Genomic DNA, 5,113 nt, shown 5'->3' with positions numbered 1-5,113 from the left:
AGTTCGTTGTTTTTTAGGTGGGAACTGCATGGGGAGAACATAAGAACATAAGAAATAAGAGCAGGAGTCGGCCACAGATCAGCTGGATAGTTCATGTCTTTTCCCAAAGGTCGGGGAGTCTGAACCTTAGAGGGCAGAGGTTGAAGGTGAGAGGGGCAATTATTTCACACAGAGGGTGGTGAGTGTCTGGAACGAGCTGCCAGAGGGAGGAGTAGAGGTGGGAACAATTGTCTTTTAAAAACCATTTAGTTAGATGGGTATAGAGGGATATGGGCCAAATGTGGGCAATTGGGACGAGTTTTTAGGGTTTTAAAAACATAGAACATAGAAAGCCACAGCACAAACAGGCCCTTCGGCCCACAAGTTGCGCCGATCACATCCCCACCTCTAGGCCTATCTATAGCCCTCAATCCCATTAAATCCCATGTACTCATCCAGAAGTCTCTTAAAAGACCCCAAAGAGTTTGCCTCCACCACCACCGACGTCAGCCGATTCCACTCACCCACCACCCTCTGAGTGAAAAACTTACCCCTGACATCTCCTCTGTACCTACCCCCCAGCACCTTAAACCTGTGTCCTCTCGTAGCAACCATTTCAGCCCTTGGTAATAGCCTCTGAGAGTCTACCCTATCCAGACCTCTCAACATCTTGTAAACCTCTATCAGGTCACCTCTCATCCTTCGTCTCTCCAGGGAGAAGAGACCAAGCTCCCTCAACCTATCCTCATAAGGCATGCCCCCCAATCCAGGCAACATCCTTGTAAATCTCCTCTGCACCCTTTCAATGGCTTCAACATCTTTCCTGTAATGAGGTGACCAGAACTGCGCGCAGTACTCCAAGTGGGGTCTAACCAGGCTCCTATAAAGCTGCAGCATTATCTCCCGACTCCTAAACTCAATCCCTCGATTAATGAAGGCCAGTACGCCGTATGCCTTCTTGACCGCATCCTCCACCTGCGAGGCCGATTTAAGAGTCCTATGGACCCGGACCCCAAGGTCCTTCTGATCCTCTACACTGCTAAGAATGGTACCCTTCATATTATACTGCTGCTTCATCCCATTGGATCTGCCAAAATGGATCACCACACACTTATCCGGGTTGAAGTCCATCTGCCACTTCTCCGCCCAGTCTTGCATTATATCTATGTCTCGCTGCAACTTCTGACATCCCTCCAAACTATCCACAACACCACCTACCTTGGTGTCGTCAGCAAACTTACCAACCCATCCCTCCACTTCCTCATCCAGGTCATTTATGAAAATGACAAACAGCAAGGGTCCCAGAACAGATCCCTGGGGCACTCCACTGGTCACTGACCTCCATGCAGAGAAAACAGGGGCAGCCTGGACAAGTTGGGCCGAAGGGCCTGTTTCCATGCAGTATGTAAATCTGAATGATGACGCAATGAGGTGCCGCCCACTCAGTGACGTGGCTGGAAGCGGCCGTTAAACGGTTTCCGCGCGCGGCTGGAGGGGCCGTTCTGACGTCACTGCCGACACAGCACGTGACCTGGATTTGGCCAATAGGCGAGCGGAAAAACAGCCGCCGCCGCCTCGAGTGCGGAGTTCAGGCGCCGTGCCGTTTCTCACTGCGTGTGCGGGGCTTTCCCAGTGCCGTTCATACCGAATTTTTGAGTAACGGTAAGGAATTAAATAAGAGAAAAAGTCTCAACTTCAGCGGCGCCGACTCTCGCTGACTGGGGTTGTCCCCAGTGGCAGCGAGTCGCTGCTTCATCACAAGCTGCCCGAGTGCACCGCACTGGCTGTCAATCATTCTGCTGGAGCGGCTTCCTATTGGCTGTGTTCATTTGACGGACAGCAGAATGCACCAATGGAGAATGAGGGTGCGGTGAGGTCCCGCCCACTCAGTGAGAGCGGCTCGCGGTCACGTGGGAACGGCCGTTAACGGTTTCTGCGCGCGGCTGGAGAGGGGGGTCTGAAGTCACTGCCACTCACAGCACGTGACCGGGAGCTGACCAATCCGCGAGCCGTTTGTGGCTGCGTATCCGGGTATTTCCGGGTTTGTGAATCACGGGGAGGAATTAACGGCCCAGAAAAAGTTTCAACTTCAACAACATTCAGCTTGAGGATTAAAATGGCGGTTTCCTTTGTAAATACAGCCTGTCTTTGTATCATATTAACAGAGCGGGGACGGTCAGTTACATTGTGGGCGGCGCGGTGGCTCAGTGGTTGGTGCTGCGGTCTCACAGCGCCAGGGAGCCGGCTTCAATTCCCGGCCTTGGCTCACTGTCTGCGTGGAGTCTGCACATTCTCCCCGTGTCTGCGGCCCTTTCCTCACACTCTCCAAACATCAGCAGCACGGGGGCACTGGCCAGGCTCAGTTGCTGCTCAGTGTCAGGGGGATTAGCAGGGTCAACACGGGGATAGGGTCTGGGTGGGATTGTGGGCGGTGCAGACTGGATGGACCAAATGGCCTCCTCCTGAACTGCAGCAATTGGATGATTCAATGTTTCATAGAAAGATCTGTTATTACAATCCAGGCCGTGTCTGTGTAAACACCATCTAAGTGGTATGAGTAAACACAGCAATGGATCTCTTAGTTAATTCAGTCTGGGCCCTGTATGAGCATTTGTAGAACATGAAACTAAATTGCTTTTACAGCCGCACAAGCAAGGAAACTGACTGAGAGCTTGATTGAATACGAGGATATGTGCACATTCACAGTGCAACACGTGTTTTGTCACCGTCGCCCCAAACTCTATCTCTAAAGAGAGAGAAGAACTGGTACCCACAATGTTTGTGCTCATGAAAACCCCCTCCCCACCCTTTTGCCCTGTCTGGGCTTCTACTGAGCAACTTTCACCTCTCTGACTTTGCCCGCAGTCCGGACACACCCTGGCATGCCTTGTTGCCGTCTGCCAGGTATTTTCCCCAGTGGATGGCCATTCATGAGTGAGTCCTCCCCCTTATCATCAGGACCTAGGGTGGAGGGGTTTGCATGCAGCAACATCATACAGTCACAGGTTGAATTGGTTCACAGACTAAAAATACGTCTGTGAATTTGCAGCCTTGTGGAGTCCATAGACCACATATATGTAAGTTGTCAAAGGCTGCACTTCATTTTTAGTTTCTTGAGAAATGTGTAACTTTCTTTTTTGGTGGGACTTCAGCCCCAAGCGTCGATCATTGGGCACCCGTCATGGCGGGGGACGGGAATGGGGGAGAAGCTCCTCATGTGCCTGCTCGTCTGTCCCAACTGTTTTCCCATCTACTGCAGCTATGTTCACTGCCAGGTGAAAGGGAGCATGTGATCTCTACTGGCAACATAGAGGCTTTCCTTACCTGGTGGGCACTGAGGGCTGGAGTGTGTTTTTAATCCCCTTTCATTATAGTTTGCTTTATTGTTTAAGTTTCCTTCGAGATTCTGTTCATTTTTAGGATGCTGCATTTTAATTCATCCCTCAATTTGTTGATTTGGTTAAGATACGAATTGCAAGATGCAGAATTTCACTGGCATCTCAATCTCTGGACTTTTGACTCGGATGCCAACAGTCCACAGTCCGTCACCTTGCAGAAATGTCCCCCCTCATTTTAGCAAAGAGCAGAGGGCTTTCCTTGTCAGCAGCTGCTGCACCCCTGGGAGGGGGGAGGGATGGAGGGAGATGGGACAGGGTTGTGGCGGGGAGGGGGGGAGGCAGAGATGGATGGGGAGGGAGGGGGAGGCAGAGATGGATGGGGAGGGGGGGGAGGCAGAGATGGATGGGGGGGGGGCAGAGATGGATGGGGAGGGGGGGAGCCAGAGATGGATTGGGAGGGGGGGAGGCAGAGATGGATTGAGAGGTGGAGGGGAACCAATTGCAGGTTGCAGTGGTTAGAACAAACTTTGTACAAATTTATGGTTTCTGAAATTTGTAATTATTTTGACAAATTGAGTAGTGGCTGTTCGGTGAATTGCCACCCTGATAGATTCTGTTCAGTGACAAATGAACAATAATCTCATTGAACGAAAGTGCAAACACTCGGTAGTGTTCACTTACTCCTGTTCCTGTAAGTTTGTAAATACCTGCTGTGGTTCCTTGATGGGGTGAGGTTCCTCAATTAACTCCTGCTGATGTTGGAACAGAGTCTGATCAATGAAAAGTAATGTTGTCCTACACATGGGTCAGAGCAGTGGAGAATAGGAAAACTGAATGGGGAAGATTGAAGAAATAGGGAGGGAGTCAGTCACAAGGTGTTTGGAAGGAAGGGAAGATCTCTCTCTCTCTGAAGCGTTTTCTCTGATTTTCTTTCTTCCTCTCTCTCCCTGAACCATAGAATCCCTACAGTGCAGAAGGAGGCCATTTGGCCCATCGCGTTTGCACCGACGACAATCCCCATAACCCTACTTATTTACCCTACTAACCACCTGACACTAGGGTCAATTTAGCATGGCCAATCAACCTAACCCAAGCATCTTTGGACTGTGGGAGGAAACCGGAGCACCCGGAGGAAACCCAAGCAGACACGGGGAGAATGTGCAGACTCCACACAGACAGTGACCCAAGCCAGGAATTGAACCTGTGACCCTGGCGCTGTGAGGCAGCAGTGCTAACCACCGTGCCGCCCTGTGGGACTGGGGGAAGTGCTATAAAAGTTCCAGTGAACTGATGTCCCATCAACTTGTTCACACTGTTCAGATGCTGTCATTGTGGGACTGGTTTCAAGACATCTTCTAATCTCGCTGCACACCTGTGAGTTCACACTGGCGGGAGACCATTCAAATGCCTAGATTGTGAGAAGTGCTTTAAACGTTCTGGAGAACTGATGTCCCATCAACATGTTCACACTGATGAGAAACCATGCTCTCTCTTTCTTTTTGCTCTCTGTTTTTCTCGCCAGTATTTCCTGGATTTAATTCTGTCAATCAGTGAGCACTACTAGAACTGAGCTTTCTATTGGATAATGATTGACATCTAGATGCACCTATGAGAAGATGGAAAGGATTAAAACGCTGGCCTTGGTGACGCATGCACATAGACCGTCACCGCCGGCAACACGCATGCGCCAGCCTGCCGTCTGCACGTGAGAGAAAACGGTTAGCGAATAACAGTGTTTGAAAAGAAACAGCCTCAACACTGAGTCGATCTGGGTGATTCTAGTCTGAATACACACA

The sequence above is a fragment of the Mustelus asterias genome, unplaced genomic scaffold, assembly GCF_964213995.1.
Source record: "Mustelus asterias unplaced genomic scaffold, sMusAst1.hap1.1 HAP1_SCAFFOLD_583, whole genome shotgun sequence".
Lineage (NCBI taxonomy): Eukaryota > Metazoa > Chordata > Chondrichthyes > Carcharhiniformes > Triakidae > Mustelus > Mustelus asterias.
The sequence above is the reverse complement of the archived record's forward strand: the minus strand, read 5'-3'. Positions refer to the sequence as shown.